At 37.9% G+C, this 20,503-nt stretch overlaps 1 protein-coding gene across 8 annotated transcripts in view; it reads right to left on the bottom strand.

Moving 5' to 3' along the window:
* LOC131428314 (ubiquitin-conjugating enzyme E2Q-like protein 1) overlaps window positions 1-16,412 on the bottom strand; it is a 212,619-nt gene extending 196,207 nt beyond the window's left edge. For 2 of the 8 annotated variants that reach the window (XM_058592179.1, XM_058592187.1), the window contains exons 1-2: window positions 16,261-16,412; window positions 14,910-15,338 (exon numbers count right to left, since the gene is read on the bottom strand). The gene's annotated coding sequence lies outside the window, so the exon portion shown is untranslated. Of the gene's footprint in view, window positions 1-14,909; window positions 15,432-15,643; window positions 15,897-16,260 lie in introns of all 8 variants that reach the window. The other 6 variants (XM_058592181.1, XM_058592186.1, XM_058592180.1 and 3 more) reach the window with 6 other exon arrangements.
* Window positions 16,413-20,503: the final 4,091 nt, after the last annotated feature.

Below are 20,503 nucleotides of genomic sequence, written 5' to 3'. Positions count from 1 at the left end.
TTAGATTTAAATGAAAAGTATTATGTTAAAACTGTTAAAAATTGGAAAGTTTACGCTACCCAAACAAACTTTTTTGTTCTTATTCAATATTCCATTTTGAAGAATCCCTTAGAAAAACTAATGAAAACATGACTTATATGAGAAAGGCATCATAACACCACTAGATTGATTAAAACAGGTTTTTTACTAAACTATCCCTTCGTTCTACATACATATTTAAAAAGATTTAATTTGATTGATGAATAATCATCTCCCGCGAAAATATATTAAAAGTATTATATTTTTAATGTGGATAAATCTGCCTCAATCCTTTTGTGATATTTTGAATAAATAAAAGGAAAATATTTGATATCATTAATCATTTTACTCTTGACAATCGATAAGGAGTGTATCGAAAATAAGCTATCCACAAATTTTTCTTTCAAATTATGATAAAACATGATATTTTATTCAAACTAAAAATTGATCCTTTATTGTACGAGTTTAAACTTGAGCATAATGAAAACCGGATGAAATTTAAGTTATTCCTTCACGAATTTTCGAACTTTTGATCGAACGCTCTTCATCAAGTTCCGGAAAAGTTCTGCATCGCTTTTTTTTGGAGGCTTGAGCCCAAATTTTTTTGAACTCCTGCATGTTCCCAGCTGCCTTACCAGCCGTCTTGAAGACTCTCTTCACGATTGCCCAGTAACGTTCGTACCCTTTTCCGCAAGCCAATTGAGAGTGGTTTTGGCATAGTGAGCCGACGGTAAATCCGGTCAAAATAGTGGAGGTGTACTAAACTTCTTATATAAAGGCAGCAATCTCTTCTGGAGACACTCAGATCGAGTTCCGGTAGTGTGTTCCGGTAGTGTGAAAAATGGTTGACTTCAAACCTCAGGAACATATTGCTTGCCATACCAGTACCTTTCGACCGAATTTTTCCACTTGAATCGACCTACCCGCATAGCTTACATCCTCCCCAACGACGACAGTAAAATATGGTGGACCTGGAAGGGTTTTTGAGTCCTCCTTTACATAAGTCTCATCGCCCATCAAATTACACACATCCGGACACTGCAAAAGACCTCGTTCCTGCTTTTTTGGCCGAATCACGTATTGACATTGATTTGTTCTTCATGATTAGAGATACCACTTTCTGGTCTTGTTTCGGGTTTGAAGAACCGGGTTTTCTGCCGTTTCCTGGTAGCTCATCCAAAGAATAGTGTTCCTTAAACTTATTAATGATGGTTTTAACACTGGCATGATGAATTCCAAATCGCTTCGTCAATTTTCGCATAGTGATACCCTTCTTACTTAGCCATGTGTCCAGAACCTCAATATTCACTTCCTTTTGAATACGCGACATTTTGAAAACGCAGAATTTCAACCGCACAAACAAGTAAACAAACGAAAGCTGACAGCAAAGCGCACAGCATGCTGTGATCTGATCATAAAAAAACATCACAAATACATGCGTACAACACAAATGTATGTGGATAGTTTATTTTCGATACACTCCTTAGTAGATCTTTAGTTAAATCACACGTCACACTTCAAATTATTACAAGAAAAACCAATAATTTGTATAATTTTTCCGTTTCGTCTTTGATTGATCAGTGCAGAACAGTTCAATTTTTGCCGGTAGCCAGCCTCCCTGATAAACTTATTTGAATATATTGCTTTAAGAGATGGTTTCAAAATAGTTTCTAATCGCGCTTTATGTTGTTTCTGCCTTTCTCATATAGAAAAACTATGCAATCACTGTGGAAACTGACTTTTCAACCAAGGCCAATGGAAGGAAGGTCGTGTACCCGTTTTTTGGTTCCGGAGTTACAGCGTAGTACGTGAAAATTTAGGAAACAATATGAACTCCTATTTCTCAGAAATAGCTTAACCGATTTTTACAAACTAAGTTTTAAATGAAAGTTCTTATAGTTTCTTAAAAATCTCTGGAAAATTTCATCTCGAAATCTCGGAACTAAAGCGCGATAAGTGTAAAATTTTTAATTTAAGGAGTATATTGTCACAAGCGATGGCAAACACAGGTACTTACTTACCTTACCTAACAGATATAGGCCTGGGGTGTCATTTGCTGTATCAAGCATACGTCTCCACATAACTCGGTCCATGGCTGCTCGTCGCCAGCCACTCAAGGCACGAATGCTTCTGAGATCAGTCACGTACCCAGAGAAGGGGCCCGAGGGGCCCGGGCCCCTCCCGAAATCAAAAACAGATATATAATTATTTAGAAGGTCTAAGACATGTGTTGCAAAAATAACAAGACAGTAAACGTGAAGAAATGTAATACAATAACAGTTCCAGTGGAAAAGTTTGAAGTGTCTGTTAAAAGAACCCGTAAAAGGCACACCGAGAATTAGGTACATAAGCAATCTTCAGTAACATTATTTTTTATCTTTGGGCCCCTCCCGAAACGAAATCCTGGGTACGGGCCTGTCTGAGATCACTCTCCACTTGATCGATCCACCTTGCTCGCTGCGCTCCTCCTCTTCTTGTACCAGTCGGATTAGATTCAAGAACCATTTTCACTGGGCTATCGTCCGACATCCTTATGACATGCTCAGCCCATCTTAGGCGCCCGATTTTAGCTGTCCGTACGATAGGTGGTTCTCCTAGCAGCTGTTGCAATTTGTGATTCATACGCCGTCTCCACGTTCCGTCTTCCATTTGCTCTCCGCCATAGATGGTCCTCAGTATCTTTCTTTCGAAAACACGGAGAGCGCGTTGGTCCTCTGCCAACATAGTCCAGGTCTCGTGACCATAGAGAACAACCGGTCTAATGAGCGTTTTGTAGATGGTCAATATCGTGCGGTGGCGTACTTTTCTCGATCGAAGGGTTTTTCTGAGTCCAAAGTACGCACGATTCCCTGCCAAAATACATCTATGAATTTCTCTGCTGGTGCATTATCAGTGAGCCCAAATACACAAACTCGTCAACCACCTCGATATCGTCACTGTATATCAATATTCGTGGTGGGAGGCGTAGTGTTTCTTCTCTAGAACCTCATCCTCTCATGTATTTTGTTTTTGACGCATTTATGGCCAGTCCCATACGCCTAGCTTCAGCTTTCAGTCCGATGTAGGTTTTCGTCATCTTCTCAAGGCTACGTGTCACAATATCAATATCGTCAGCGAAGCCAAAAAGTTGTACGGACTATCGGAAGATCGTGCCACTCGTGTCGAACCTCGCTCTTCGAATCACACCTTTGAAGGCAATATTGAACAAGATACAAGAGAGCCCATCACCTTGCCGTAGCCCTATCCGAGATTCGAAGGGACTCGAGAGCGTCCCAGATACTCGGACGTATCACATCACTCTATCCATCGTTGCTATAACCAATCGCGTCAGTTTATCCGGGAAGCCGTATTCGTGCATTATCTGCCATAGCTGTTCTCGATCGATTGTGTCGTATGCCACTTTGAAGTCAATGAATAGGTTATGCGTGAGTACGTTGTATTCACGACACTTCTGGAGTACTTGTATTATCGCGAATATGTGATCCGTAGTAGCACTAACACCACTAGGTGGATTAAAACAGGTTTTTTACTAAACAATCTTTTCGTTCAGCATTCATTTATTTAAGAGCAAGGCTGGAGCTGAGATTTTTCGTTTTCCTTCTCCACCAGGTATAAAACCTTCTCATCTTTTGTATCAACAGATTACATTTGTCCAAATGATACATAACCAAATCTTGAATTCCCCTTATTTAAGATACAAAGCTAACTAACAACTGTTCATATCGACTAATTATCTTAATAAAACTAGCAGGAAAGGATTCGGAGAAGACGGTGTTTAATGGTGTTATGAGATAAATTCATTAAAGCAAATATTAAAGACGCGACACATCTTGAAAAATGAATTATTAAATCCACAGTTGGATCTAGCACGTGAAATTCTGAGAAAGGTATTAACGATGAATTTTTTTTTCAGATTATTGCTAATCGTTAGGACTAAAATTTGATTGACAAAAATCATCTCTCGCGAAAATCCATTAAAATTACTATATTTATAATGCAGATAAATCTGCCGCACTGCTTTTGTGATATTTTGAATGAATGAAAAGTAAATATTTCATATCATTAATCATCTCACTTCCAATAACCGATAGTAGATCTTCAGTTAGGTTACGCGTCACACTTCAAATTATTATAAGAGAAACCAATGATTTTTCTCGTTAGCCCCTGATAAATTTATTTGAATATTTTGGTTTGAAAGCATGTTTCAAATTAGTTTTTCATCGCGATTTATGTTATTTTTTTGTTCTATAATCCTTTTTTTTTTGTTTTTGATTATAGAGGTTTCAACCTTTAAGTTATTCGTTTCTTCAGGCCAGCAAAACTTTCTGACTCGATTTACCCATCACGCTATACCCATTCTCAGTTCTAGAATACTAAATGCCATTTCGCCGAATGCCATTTCGCCGAAAGTCATTTCGGAAGCAGCGGCCTCTTGCATACAAACCTGTAACTGCCTCGTTTGTCCGGTCTACTCAAAGCTAGGTTTCTTTGCTTTAGTTAGGTCCGAACGAGCGGTAGCTAGGTCGGACAGCACATGAACCAAAAGGATGTGGCGTAGCCGCACTAGTATTTTTTCATTTTCACTTAATAAACGGAAAATACCACCTACATTTGCCTAGTAGATACGCCTATGCAACTGCTTTGATGCTTACTAGCTAATAGTCAACAAATTTTCTTGGGAACTACTTTCTGATGTTCATGAATCAATCTTTATTCAAGAGTACAATAATCAATCATTATTCAAGAAGTATAATGGTAGGTTAACAAAACGGGCGTTAACGCTATCATCTTTCGTTTGTCTTTAATTTAAATCAATTCTAATTACGATTTCAGGACGATTTCAGGATTCGGCGAAATGACCCTTTCGGCGAAATGGCTTTCGGCGAAATGGCATTCGGCGAAGTGACCCATTAGGCGAAATGTCATTCGGCGAAATAACCCTTTCGGCGAAACGACTTTCGGCGAAACGGCTTTCGGCGAAATGGCTTTCGGCGAAATGACCCTGATCCAAATAATACAAACATAAAACTTCAATTCAGCCAAATTATCATAATCAACCATATGGAAATATAGGGGTCCATTGCAAAATTATTGATCTAAAGGGTGTTACGAAAAAAAAATTGATCAGCTTTAACCCTCCGCCGTGTGTAAAAAAAAAACTTCACCACTGTGGGGAGATTTTCAAACACATTAAACTTCCCAAATAAGTGTCTCGTATGACAGGCCGTCTGTTTCTGAAGATGGACACTTATATCATGACCGAGGCAATCGACTAGAAAATTTATAGTGCTTTTCTCAAGTTACAAAATTGATCTCTTTGTTTGGTAGAATTTAGTACATTACTTTTACGGAAAAATAGGCAATGGAGTGCTATGCCACGAACAATGTCCAGGTGATGCCTAAAGATATGAACTCTTTCAATACGCAAGAGTTTGAGGCCATTGGAATCTCAAGATAAAACTTAAAGTAAGGAGTATTTATTATATATGAATTGAACTTGAACAACATTATTTCATTTCAATGTAAAAAACTTGACCGATTTTTGTGTAACTAATTTTTTATCGTACTACCCTTTAATAATTGATGGATTGGGATTACAGTAGTTATGCTAACGATCAGCGCGTAAAGCAAAAAAAACTATTCCCATTGCCTGATTATAGGGCCCACGTGCCTCCGTTTGAAGTTGAACAAATAAATGGTAATCAATGGATACAGTTTTTGCTGAGGATGAACATCATACGAAACACGTTGGACACGTTGTGCATTAATTTCGAATTCATACGTTTTTCCAATGGCAGAACTGCACTGAAACGGTTGGCATAAGAAAATAGCTGTGTCAAAGTCAATGGAGCAGAGCTGATGAAGTAATTTGCCTAACAGCAGTGCCCATAACCGACAACAAATAGGTTCACGATGCAGTACATTTCGGTGCAGTACATATGTGAAACTGCAAATTGCCGTGGAGCATACGAGAAGCTTGTTTACATTGGGCGAAAAGAAACGGCACGTGTAAGAAAATGGAACCACAAAATAACTAACGATTGTTGTCGAGCGAACAGCAGGCAGTAAATTTAATCACTGCTAGTCTGTATGTATGTGCACCAATCGGGATTCTAGTTTAATGATGCTCATTTTTATTTTTTGAGTGTTACCTTTTCCGAAAGACGTCAGCTTACTGTTGACTTAAAGTTTATTGCGGGTTAGAGCCTCCATCGACGTTACTATAATTATCATCATCACCATCAACTCATCCGTTTTTGGTCATTATCAGCACTTTTGCATAGCTGAAAGCATCCGAAAGCACTCGTCTATTCTGTTTATCTTAGCCAAACATTGGCCTAGGGACGGGTTCAGGAAAAGGATATGCAGAACTCGGTCGTTGTCAGTTTGTAGAGTTAGTTTTTTTGCGGTATAAGGAAGTGATTATGCTTTAAATAGAGGATTAGGAAACTATTTCACACACACACACACACACACACACACACACACACACACACACACAGACACACACAAGTGATTGGTCTGTGCCTGCAAGGTAATGGATTTAATTTGTTTGTGGATTTTGGGAAAGACTTAATGAAAATTCTATTCTCGAGTGAAAATTTATTCTGACAATCTAATGTTTTGTAAACAAATCGGTATGATAACAAAACAAAAAAATGCTTTGATTCAATGTCAGCTTGTTCGAACGGCATTACGAAAATAAATACGCGGTTTTGATTTCTATTCGATTTGGTAGGGTACAGTTTGGTTGCTTCAACACAATAGCGTTTTTTATCCTCCTTATGTATCTATCTAATTGGAATAAATGAACTGTAAAGAACGATTGAATGAGGAAGAAACCTTTCAAACCAATAAAAAGAAACTGAAAATCCATCTCGGAACTATAAAGGTTGATTAAAGCTAGTTTAAATTTATTGTTATATATATTTATTTAACTAGTTTGTAATCGTTCTTGTATTTGTATTCAAACAAAGAACTGATGGTCTGCACAAAAGTAAATCAGTGCACCAAAACAAAGGATCAACCAACCCAACCCGGCCTGGATGTACAGTTTGATCTACAAGAAGAAAGGCGAAGGTTTCGATAGTGGAATATTAAAAACATCCCAATTTATTTTTCTTTGTGGGTAGTACAATAGGTTATCTACGGTACAGTTGCTTATTTCAGTGTTGTTCGGTGCTTCGAAGAGAGTAGTTGTTTGTCGGAATAAGTCGCATGTACGCAAAGCGCTTTTAGACTGTCTGTCTATGCACTTATTCAGATGGACCGCAAACATCGTATTATTTAGCAGCTGAAATTTTAGAGAAGTATGAGCATCGCGTATGATGGAAAGCGATTCTCTCGGATCAAGTAACTATTTGGGCGCGGGTTCGAGTGATGCGTGCCTGGTTGGGAAACAGTAACGATTTGTTCAAACTTCCACTAGAACAGAATTTTGGAGCATACTCATAGCGGAGATCTTTAAATGCAACGAAAATAGCTATAATTGACAAACGGAGGCCTAAAAGTAAGAGAGTTACAGGAAATCTTGTTGACAATTTCAATCAGCTATGTTAGGTTACCCTGGTTGGTGGTTCAATGCATAGGACACTGCGCTCATAAGTCTGTTTTCCTATGTTGGAGCCCCGACCTGGAAGGATTTTTTTTTGGGTCAATAGGGTCGTAATACTAGTCATGCAATGATACTAAGCGCTAAATATCAGCTGCAAGGTTTGGCTCTCTCTGTTTTATTGGCTTCCAATGACGACACAGAAAACATAAAAAGTAGGAAGAAAAATTTTCATAACTGTTCTGACATCGGCTCTTCAGAGATGACTAAACTTTAACAATATAAGTGCACACAATTTTAGATGTTCTGTGACTAATTTTACATGTTCTGTAACTAATTTTATTTGTTCTGTAATATAAATTTGTGTGAAATACGACGCTCCGTTTATGTGCATCTTATGAGATGTAAACTCACAAGATTTTTGTGAACGGTGTAGGTCATAATCTAACAAATGTTTGAATGAGACTATTTCAATGACAAGAGAAAGGTATTATTACACCACTAGGTGGATTAAGAAGGGTTTTTGTAAGTCCTATTCTTAAGGTGTTGATAGGGTCATACACTTACGATAAATCTTTTTGTTTGCATTTTCTTATAGTAACATATGTTAAGGATCACTTTTCTTTACGTTTCGTCTTCGACTCGTCAGTGCATAACTGTTTATGTTGAACTATTACACTCCCTGTCAGTGCAACATAAATCGCTAAGCAGACTTTAAGCCATTGCTACTTACAATACACTTTTTCTCTTGTGCACCTAATTGCATCGTCCTCCGCATGAAAAAATCGTTTGAAAAACTCGCTTGAAACTCGAATCATAAAATCGGGAAAGAATTCATGATTCGTCGACATTTAGTGTAATCCCAAAAAAATCGACTCTCTGGGACTTTTGAGATTTTCGAAAATCGATGTCAGATGTGTTGAACAGGGATCAGGGTCAAAAAGGCGTAAACATTATCATTTTTCATTTGTCTTTATTTCAAATCAATTCCAATCACAATATGAAGACTATTGAATAATTCGGCGAAATGACTTTCGGCGAAATGGCATTCGGCGAAACGACTTTCGGCGAAACGGCTTTCGGCGAAATGACCCGCTTCCGTTGAAAAGGCACGAAATGTCGAGATCTGTTGTTAATTTAAAAAATCCTGGATAGTTAATTCAATTTTTTTCCAGAGATAACACCAGATCTCGACGTTTCGTACATTTATAAGGCAAGACGAAACGCACTACTTGTATGAAACAATTCGCATAACTATGAAGGTTCTCAAAAAAAATGTCGCATAAAAAACGTCAAAAAATTAGTTGAGTATATTAGTTATCTTATTAGTAAAATCGTGATTACGTTAATTATCACGTTTCTAAAATTGAGTGATTACGTTAACTATCACGTTTCTAGCCAGAATTCGAAATTAACCGAATAATCCACTCCTGCCGATTTTCCTATTCCCATGGAAGCAAATCAAGTAATCTGTGCATTGGAATTTGCTTGTTCCTGAAAGAACCGATTACTTGAATATTTTTCATAATTAACAATGTCGAAATGTGGCTAATGTTGTAAATAATTTCCTCGCGTAATCAAAGCACTGCGCAATCAATGTTGATTGAGTTGAGGAAGGCTGTGTTTAAATATCTCCAGCATTGTATACTATCACAAATAAAGGCGGGGCTAACAAAAATAAAATAAACACTCGAAACGCCTTATGTTAGGTTACTAGATGTTAATGTATGAGGTATATTCGAAAAACAAAGGCCGTTTCACTATAAGAAAAATTAAAATCATTGAATGTAGGTTCCTACAAATCTTCATTTTCCCAAATAATTGCCGTTAATTTTGAAGCATATTTCGTATCAGTTCAACTCTGTGTTCGTGAGTTTCTTAAAGCTTCGTCTTCGTGGTGGTGAAAAAATCTCAACGAAAATCTTCAATTTTCTGTCGGACTGTAAACTGTAACGTGGACATCATCGTCTAATATTTTTCTTCACTCAGTAGGTTCATAAACTATTCTCGTTTAGTTGTCAGAAGCATCTGAAGAAATACATTGTTGGTTGTACGCGCAGGTAGGCAAATAACTAATGATTCGAAATAATACCTGAAGTAACTGAACAATTCCTGAATTGTGTAGCATGTCACCAGCATTCACATACTCCGATTGAAGTGAAACTTTGCATGCGTCTCCAATATGACAAACCATTGGATTTTAACAATTGGAGTGATCAATCCGACTCAAAAGTAACTTTTAAAATAGGCAAATGATGTTTTTTAACTACATTTTTCACATCTCTCTAAAACTGTTAGTTGTACAAAAATGGTGTCGAGGAGGAATTTCTAGAAAATTGATCAAGCACTTTAAAAATATTCACTGAACATAAATATCGAACTATTCTTGACCTATTCTAAAATAAATTCATTATAAACTTGAACGTACATTCCACATTTGATGTTAACATAATCGATGTGAATTAAAAAGAAATGATGCTACAACTGAAATAATTTTCTGGCGTTTTATCAGCTTTAAGTTTCTAAAAAATTTTCAATTCGTAAACATGTACGTCAAGCTAATAAGAATATCTCTTTATTTTGCATCGTCGCATTAAATGCGGTTCGAAATTTTAAACACACTTTACCCTATAGTTCCAGAACAGGAGTCGGACCCGGATGCAATTCAATAGCAACCTAAGAGACTATGAGACTTTTTATTTGAGTCTAAGTTAGTGAAAATCAGTCAAGCACTCTCAAAAAAACTTGAGTGACATTTTCTGACACATACTCAGACACAAACATACTTACATACGCACACACACACACACACACACTCCGGACCGATTTTCATTAGTTGACTTTTCAAGTGATTGCTTAAACTTTCTGTTCGAGAAAGGCAAAAATTATACCCTTATAGAATAAAATCGTTATCATGATTTTGTGATAATTAACACTCTATCACACCACCTTCGCTGTCGCACCGACTGAGTATCATCCCGTCCTTCATTCGTTTCTCTTTCTACCGAAGCTCAGTTTAATCACCGTCAGTTGGTCTTTTGAAGTAACTTTAAGTAGTAGGTTCATGTGAACATTCGGATTGATTCAAGATAATGGATGATATATCTGAAATATCAATTACAAAATAATCCTAAATTAATTGTACCCTCTTTCAGTTTTTATTTTTAATATTTCGAAATACATTTCAAACAGTCTGGTGATAATTAAAAACTCAAATGAGACCCGCACCCTCTATTTATCATTATGGTCGGAGAGAGTTTTGGTTATTGCCTTGATGTTTATGTCTATTCATTCGTACTTGCTCACTACCCACAGTGAAGACAAGAAAGACAATGAAACAGGTAGACTACTTGGCACTATAAACTGAGCAAGCAAAACTTCAAATAACTAGGTACGGTTATCCAATTGATGATGTATTCCAGGAGCTTCGGCAACAAAAGGAAAAAGAATGAGATCAGCATATGCTGACTGTCAACGGCCTTAAACTTCATTTTCATCTAATAATATTCGATTGAAATGAAGCTTTCCCGCACAGATACTAACAAATGGGTATAAATTAAATAAAATAGAAAATAAAGGATGGTAAATACTACAAATGGTCCCATTTGATTATGACGGTTTATCTATATTAACATTTCCTGTAAATTATTTTAGCGTAATTCTTTGTTTTCCAAAATTTCTTCTGATAAGATAAAAAGATGGTGGACTTAGTCATAATGTAAAATAGTAGAAATAAATGATTAAATCAAATGTGAAAATGACAGTTACTTTTTGTTTAGAAGCAGCGTTTATTGTGATTAAATTCACAATAAACGCTGCCTTTAAACAAAAAGTAACAGTCATTTTCACATTTGATTTAATGACTTTTCCGCTTAGTTGCGCTTTAATTCCTTATTATGCTCATGTACAGATTTTCAAAATAGAATTTCGATCTCCTGATACAGATTTACAGATTTGTTTCCCACAAAAATATATTTAAATGTACACTATACGAAATTAATTCAAGCGCGCTGCGAACGGAGCAAAGGCAGTGGTGTTTTTTTTTCTTGTGTACGAAAATTTCTCGGTTCCGATGCGTACCGGTTTTGCATCGTCATTTTGTATGGCGGTTATAAAGTTTTGACATTCATCGCTATATAACGTTGGAACCGGAAGCCAAATCTGGATGAAATTGCGCAGTATTTTTTATGACAATGAGAGCTTTAATTTGAATTAAGATACGTGAAAATTGGTTTAATCATTGCTGAGAAATCGAAGTGAGTTTCGTTTTGGGAGCCTTCATTCACTATTATCGACGCTTTTGGATCCGAAAACTGGAGACTCGTAGTCCCAAAGTTGGTTTCTACAGGGTGATTTTTTAAGAGCTTGAGAACTTTTTTAAACAATAAAACGCATAAAATTTGCAAAATCTCATCGGTTCTTTTTTTTAAACGTTAGATTGGTACATGACATTTACTTTTTGAAGATAATTTCATTTAAATGTTGACCGCGGCTGCGTCTTAGGTGGTCCATTCAGAAAATCCGCTTTTTTATCGACAAATTTTGTTCAGCGATGAGGCTCATTTCTGGTTGAATGGCTACGTAAATAAGCAAAATTGCCGCATTTGGAGTGAAGAGCAACCAGAAGCCGTTCAAGAACTGCCCATGCATCCCGAAAAATGCACTGTTTGGTGTGGTTTGTACGCTGGTGGAATCATTGGACCGTATTTTTTCAAAGATGCTGTTGGACGCAACGTTACAGTGAATGGCGATCGCTATCGTTCGATGCTAACAAACTTTTTGTTGCCAAAAATGGAAGAACTGAACTTGGTTGACATGTGGTTTCAACAAGATGGCGCTACATGCCACACAGCTCGCGATTCTATGGCCATTTTGAGGGAAAACTTCGGAGAACAATTCATCTCAAGAAATGGACCGGTAAGTTGGCCACCAAGATCATGCGATTTGACGCCTTTAGACTATTTTTTGTGGGGCTACGTCAAGTCTAAAGTCTACAGAAATAAGCCAGTAACTATTCCAGCTTTGGAAGACAACATTTCCGAAGAAATTCGGGCTATTCCGGCCGAAATGCTCGAAAAAGTTGCCCAAAATTGGACTTTCCGAATGGACCACCTAAGACGCAGCCGCGGTCAACATTTAAATGAAATTATCTTCAAAAAGTAAATGTCATGTACCAATCTAACGTTTAAAATAAAGAACCGATGAGATTTTGCAAATTTTATGCGTTTTATTGTTTAAAAAAGTTCTCAAGCTCTTAAAAAATCACCCTATATATCCACCATTTAGCAATATCTGCCAATTAGATGAATTTACCAGTAAGTTGTACATAAATTTTCCCCTCGTTTCAGCACTACTTGTGAAAAATACTCATGAAATCGGAAAATTTTCACTTTTCAGTCTGTAATATCGAAACCGGAAGTCGGATCTGGATACCTCTTATTTGCATCTTAGTTTCAAAAATTTTTTTATGAAATTTTTGTGAAAATCGAGTGCGAATTTTACAATTGATTTGCACCATTTTACCGTGTAATCCTGGAACCGGAAGTCGGATACAGATAAAATTCAATAGCAAGCTATGGGACTATAAGACCTTTTGTTTGAAACTAAGTTTGTGAAAATCGGTTCTGCCATCTCTGAAAGTCCCGGGTTGGCGGTTCAATGCATAGGACACTGGTCTTACAAACCAGTTGTCGTATGTTCGAGCCCCGGTCTGGAAGGATTTGTAGTGTCAGTAGAATCATAGCACCAGCCATGCAATGGCTCTGTACACTCTAAATAGGCTACGAAGTCTGTTGAAACAGAAGGTCAAATTCCACTACAGGAATGTAATATCAAGGCTTTGCTTTGCATCTCTGAGAAAATTGAGTTACATTATTTGTTACAAACACACATCTACACACAGATATTTTGTGATCTTGACGAACTGTGTCGAATGGTATACGACACTGGGCCCTCGAAGCCTCGGTAGTACAGTCGGTTTTCACAGTGATTGCATTGTCTCTCTATATGAGACAGACAACACCAATAGATTAACTTCTCCTTCTTCCTAGAACTAGACGTTTAGGAGATGTTTAATCATGAAATTCAAACAACTAAGAATTTCATGAAAAAAATCGCTTCTCTATTTTATGTTGCGATATTTTTAATCAGGACCTGCTATTAAATCTAACTTTGACGTTAATTTTTAAACAATTTTTGTTCACGATATATTTAGGCGAGGAATTCATCATGTCAAAAAATATTCACTTATTAATAGCTTAACTTAACATTATCAAAGTTGCGCAATTGAACAAAACCCTGAGTACTTTGAATTTTATCGCAAAACATCTGAGGAAAGGTTATTTCTAAAAGGTAGTTCATTGTGGACAAGTTCATTGCCCTTGGTCAGTAAAATGATACTTTGTTTGAATAATTAGTGAACATTGAAAATCTTCAAATGTCTATAAATAGCCGTAACTTTTAGAATAAATAAAAATATTTAATACAGGGTGCTCCATCTTTTATATCGGTTTGTAAACGCTGAATAACTTTCACATTTACCAATCAATTCAGTACAATTTCTGCCATGGATCGCTTCACATCGAAACAACGCGCTGAAATTGTGATACTTTACATCGAAAACAATCATTCCATTGTGTTACCTCAACGTGCATATCGGAAAAAATATCGCGGCAATCACTTTTTTTCGTGGGATTACTCCCCGGACTTCTTTTTATGGGGTTATCTGAAAAGGAAGGCTTACGCCAACCAGCCTCAAACTTTTGACGAACTCAAGGCAAACATTTGTGCTGAAATCGACGCTATAATTCCCGAGATGCTCGAAAAAGTAATGGCAAACTCAAAAAAAATCAGTCATTTTGTAATTGCTAATAAAGGTGGCCACTAAATTGATTTTTTTTCAAAAACTGTTTTTGGATGGTAAGGAACCAAATTGAATAAAAATACATCACTAATAGAAATTGATTGTATTTTCTCAAACTTATTCAACGTTTACATAACTACATAAATGATGGAGCACCCTGTACAAAAAATACGAATTTTTAAGTACAAATCTGCTTTTAGTTTCAGGACTGGCTGTGTGTGTTTTTTCGAGATAATTCAAGGTAGCCCATTGTTTTTATGGTTAATAAGCGTTAAATCAAAACTGTGCTATTTTTGTCTTCTAGCAAAGCGAAAGTTTTATTCGTGAAAATTTTTTAGCAAATGCAGTTTAGCTAGGATACCAGAAATTTTTTTAGCAAATGCAGTTTAGCTAGGATACCAGATTCTCATCTAACAGGATTGATGGAATTGGATGCTCTTGAAATATCGTAAATTTGTTTTGACGATCATGACTTACCTTCAAAGTACGCCTAATACCTTTTCATGGAGCTTGCAGAAACTTTCAACGTGAAGACTTAAACCCGTATTCAAATGCTGTTGATTCCAAAGTTTCTCGTAATCCCAAGTGCTGTTGAAATGCGTGACACAGGCAAGTAGCACAGTAGCCTCATTAAAACTGTACTGAGCACAACTAGATCGGCTTCGGCAACAACAATGACAGAAACTATCACGATAATAAAACTATCAACAAACTTTTTGTTTGTTTTCTTCTTCTTCTTCTTCTATTTGTTCACTTATTTCTTATCTTCTTTACTCTCACTCGCTCACTTGGATACTGCCGTGATTGAGTGCGTTTAGTACTCTCACCTGCCGTAGAAGCGCAATTCAATACATGCGAGCACAGATTGAAAGCAACAATAAACAGATTTTCTGCACTGTGCAAATGCTGCAAATGTGTTGAGTATCAAATACGGTTTAAACTGTTTTGTTTGGATAATGTAGGGTGATTTACTTAAATGTCGGAATCAATGGCTTGATTCTGTGGATTTAATATAATAAAAAAATTGACTATCTCCAGATCATCCTCTATGAATTTAGACAGGATGTTTAAATTTAGAGCAAACTGATCGAACTAAAGATAAATCTAATGATGAAACACAAAAAGTGGCTTGGTCTGGGAAATATTCAAAATATTATTCTAATTTAACGAAAACTTCTACAGTACTCAAACTTGGACAGTTTTCTGCATACCAATCAGTGTAAAAACTCTACCATACACGTCATTTGCCGTAGCGCAGATGCGTTTAAGTGGCAACACGAAACTGCCACTCGTACAACATATGTACTAACAACGAAATTTATTTCTGTTGTTTTGTGAGATCGTTCGGCCGAGGCCGCCAGATTGATATACACGCGTTGTTGATTTCAATACACACAACTTTTTGGTTACGGTTTTGGTTTGTTTCTCTTTCTTGTTATCTCGCTACGGGCTGTTGTGATACGCCTATCAAAAATGATACCCCGAACGTTTCAGAGCACATAGAGCACACAGATTGTAAGACGGGAGTACGGGACAAAAACAGAAATAAAAATAATCGAAAACCCACGTCCAAACGCGTTCACCCGCGGCGCCTCCAGTGTGAGTTGCATGAACAAATCAGCACAAGGAACACAACACACAACAGCTCAGCTGATTTGTCGGCGAAACTGGTTCGAGAAGCTATTTTTGATGTCTTGCATTACTGCATACACCCTTCTCTTCTTCTTCTTTCGTTCTTCTGGCGTATGCGGAACTGCATCGAACGTGGAGTTTTGCTTGTTTTTCACATGAAGCCAGACATCGCTCTTGTGATGCTGTTGTTACTCACTTTTTTTTACGGTGCCTTCCCACTGATTACTTTCCGTGCATCTGATGCTGCCCTTCCGCGGAAGCGTGTATCCCTAGCGCGTCCGTTGGCGAGAGCGATCCAAACACGGCGACGTTCCGAGGCAAACTGAACAGCACGTTTCTTCGATGCTTGCTTGGCTTGTGTGGAGAATGGAACGGAATCGAATGGACGATGTTGATATGCAGACTTTGCGCCACGAAACAGCCGCACTTCGGCGCTTTCCGGATGAATTTACCGAGCGACAGCATGGTTTCTGACTGGGTTGGCTGAGTGAACCTCTCGGAGCCGGCGCCGTTCGACTAGGGAGCTTTTTTTTTAGTACAACGGAAAGGTGAACGCAAAACGAGAAAACACGTGGGACGGTCCAAAGGAGACGCGTAGTATGTTGTTTGATAGTTTCATGTCGCGCACTGCTTGACCAACTTCGCATTGATATGAAGAAGTCAATTTTTAAGTTGAACTTTCCGGAATGCTAATTGGTATAGTAAGCACAAGATTTGTTTTTTCGCGATTGGGTTATTTTATTAATCAGATCTGACTGAAGGGTCGAAATAAGACAAAACAGCTTATCATTATGTTTGCTGATTTGAAATTTAAATAAAACACATACCATATTACGAAATGTCCAAATTTTGTTTTATTTGGTAGATGATTTCTGGCAATAAACATTTTGGCAATAAACATTTAAATATGATTTTGGGCATATGGCCACCACGACTATTTTTCACAAAGGTCATTCTGGAGGTGAAATTTTCAAGCATTTATTATTATCTATCTAGTCTAATAACATTAACTTAACAATATTTTCGATTTAAATGTGTCTTTGTTCATAGTAAAATCAAACAGATGATATACTCTATTGAATTGATTACAGCAAACTTCCATTGGATTATTTTGTCCATGATGTGTGCGATGAGCTGATCGTCGTATGAAGTTCATTCTTCGCAAAGATCTTCCCGGAACATTTATATGAATCCTTGCCAGAAGTGTGGGGCAGTTGATGTTATTATTAAGTAAATCAAAAACGAAAAGTTGTTGATGAAATATCCGATTAGCGGCGTGGGTAAGTTGATAAGAACACAGCGATCTTCGTAACGTGGTAGCTGAAGCCGATTAAGTCAAGGAAGTCTTCGAAGCGCGAATCGGACAAAACATTTCTGCACTCGTTCGATCCGGTCGATGTGAACGTTTTGGTATCAATTTTACGGTTGCTCGGCCATCCATGGAAGTTGTCCATCAATGTCAACTTCCTTTTCTGAGCAGCTTAGATAGCCGTGTAGTGTCCGTAGAGGTTTCCCAACTGGCTAAGAATAATGCTACGGTTCACCTGTACCGGTGGTATAAGTCCACCAAACAGGTAAGCCGTGTAGCATCCGGCGATTATTTTCTACCAAGAATTGATCCACTGGTTTCCTGTTCCATGTCGTAAAAGGCCACAAAAATAGGAACTCCTAAGTCAAGGTGTATTTCCGTGCCGAGGACTGAATGGCTTACCTTACCTTACCTAACAGCTATAGGCCTGGGGTGTCCTTTGCTGTATCAAGCATACGTCTCCACATAACTCGGTCAATGGCTGCCCGTCGCCAGCCACTCAAGGCACGGATGCTTCTGAGATCACCCTCCACTTGATCGATCCACCTTGCTCGCTGCGCTCCTCTTCTTCTTGTACCAGTCGAATTAGATTAATTAGATTTCGTGCGGTGGCGTACTTTTCTCGATCGATGGGTTTTTCTGAGTAAAAAGTACGCACAATACACTGCCAAAATACGTCTCTGTTTTTCTCTGCTTGTATCATTGTCGGCGGTCACCAGTGAGCCCAAATACACAAACTCGTCAACCACCTCGATATCGTCACTGTCTATCAATATTCGTGGTGGAAGGCGTAGTGTTTCTTCTCTAGGGCCTCTTCCTCTCATGTATTTTGTTTTCGACGCATTTATAGCCAGTCCGATACGCCTAGCTTCAGCTTTCAGTCCGATGTAGGTTTCCGTCATCTTCTCAAGATTACGTATTATAATATCAATATCGTTAGCGAAGCCAAAAAGTTGTACGGACTTTCGAAAGATCTTGCCACTCGTGTCGATCCTCGCTCTTCGAATCACACCTTCCAGGGCAATATTGAACAAGATACAAGAAAGTCCATCACCTTGCCGTAGCGCTCTCCGAGATTCGAAGGGACTCGAGAGCGTCCCAGATACTCGGACGTAGCACATCACTCTATCCATCGTTGCTTTGACCAATCGCGTCAGTTTATCCCGGAAACCGTATTCGTGAATGATCTGCCATAGCTGTTCTCGATCAATTGTGTCGTATGCCGCTTTGAAGTCAATGAATAGGTTATGCATGGGTACGTTGTATTTACTAGAGATGGTCGGGTATAGAAATTCTTATACCCGAACCCGACCCGTACCCGAGTGATCAGCAAAAAAATTTACCCGTACCCGACCCGTACCCGATAAAAAATTAAAAAAATTACCCGTACCCGACCCGTACCCGATCAATAATAAAAAAAAATTACCCGTACCCGAAAAAAAATAAAAAATTTTACCCGTACCCGACCCGTACCCGATTAAAAATTACCTGTACCCGTACCCGACCCGAATGAGTAGTAAAAAATTTTCCAAAATTCAGTATGGAAAAAATAATTTGTTTTAGATATCGAGCCGTATCAGGCTCTAGTTGGTAAGAAAAATACATTAAAATGCTTGTTTACTTTTAAACATATAAATACACTGTGAAGTATGAATAATGTAATGTAACTTTTTTTTAAACATGCAAAAAAAAACAAACGGTTCATCCGAATTCAAAATAGATTTTTTAATATTAAAGTACAATCCTTCCAGGTAATTGTGGAATATAATTTCATTCAAATGGCTGCCTCGGCTGGCCTTGCAGTACGCCATACGGTCGGTCCAGCTTTTTAATACATTTTCGATTGTATGCAGCTTTATTTCAGCTATGGATGCACGAATGTTATCCTTCAAAGCTTGAATTGTCTCTGGCTTGTCCACATAACACTTATCTTTGACAGCCGCTCAAAGATAATAGTCTAACGGTGTCAAATTACAGCTCCAAAGCGGTCAAACGACATCCGAATTTCGACTGATAATTCGATCTTCGAAGACTGTGCACAGATGATCGATCGTAGCGTTGGCTGTGTGGCACGGAGCGCCGTCTTGTTGGAACCAAAAGGTGTCCAAGTCTTCCTCTTCAAGTAACGAGAAGAACCAATCGTTAATGATGACGCGGTACCGCTCGCCATTGACCGTGGCGGCGGCTCCTGCCTCATTTTCTAAGAAAAAGGCCCAATGATGCCGCCAGACAAAAATCCGCACCAAACCGTCACTCTCTGAGATCGGCTTCTCCATGATGACGTGCGGGTTTTCCGTCCCCAGATGCGACAATTTTGCTTATTAACATACCCGCCGAGATGAAAATGTGCCTCATCCGAGAAGATGATTTTTTTGCACACATTCCGCAACATTACCATGATTTTGAAAGTAAAACTGCACTATTTTCACGCGGTCCTCAAGCGTATACACAACCATTTTCGTTCATCGGAAGGATACAACTAAGTTTCAGTCAAATCAGAAGTGACATTGAGGTTACCAATGTCGAAATAACCGCTAGTTCAAAAATAAATGTTAGATGGCGGACCCTGTAGATTTTCAATCTTTGGTACTTTATACTCATTTACAAATGTCAACAAAAGGGAGTAATATCAACTCAAATTTTTCGAGAAGCATATTTACTCAACATGTCGTAATACCCGTTGTATTCAATTTTGGGTAGGTATTGTTTTTACGAAACAGTGCGACTTTTGATCCAATTCTTTAGAACCACAAGTAAGCGTGCTCATTATCTTGACACACAAATAAAAATTCACATTCCAATCACTTGAAAAATCACGTAAAATAGTTCCAAATGTCAAATTGAATATTATACGTGACGAAAATGAATGTTATGCGAACATCCCCCAAAATGAATAGTGTGTTATCAGTTCGTTTACGTGAATTGACCAAAGAATTCCGTGTATTCCCGGTGTGAAAAATTCAATTTTGAACATGGTGAACAGTGAGTCCTTCAAGTGTAAGTAGTTTGAACATTCGAAGGAAATTTTTTTGGTTACAATTTTTTACTACAAAGCAAAATGAATTATGATTTTGGTTTAAATTGATCTGTCAACTATGCCCGTTTTGTAAGCCTCACAAACCCACACCCA

This window comes from Malaya genurostris, chromosome 2, assembly GCF_030247185.1.
Source record: "Malaya genurostris strain Urasoe2022 chromosome 2, Malgen_1.1, whole genome shotgun sequence".
Taxonomy (NCBI): Eukaryota; Metazoa; Arthropoda; class Insecta; order Diptera; family Culicidae; genus Malaya; species Malaya genurostris.
This window is presented reverse-complemented; position numbering and strand designations above follow the sequence as displayed.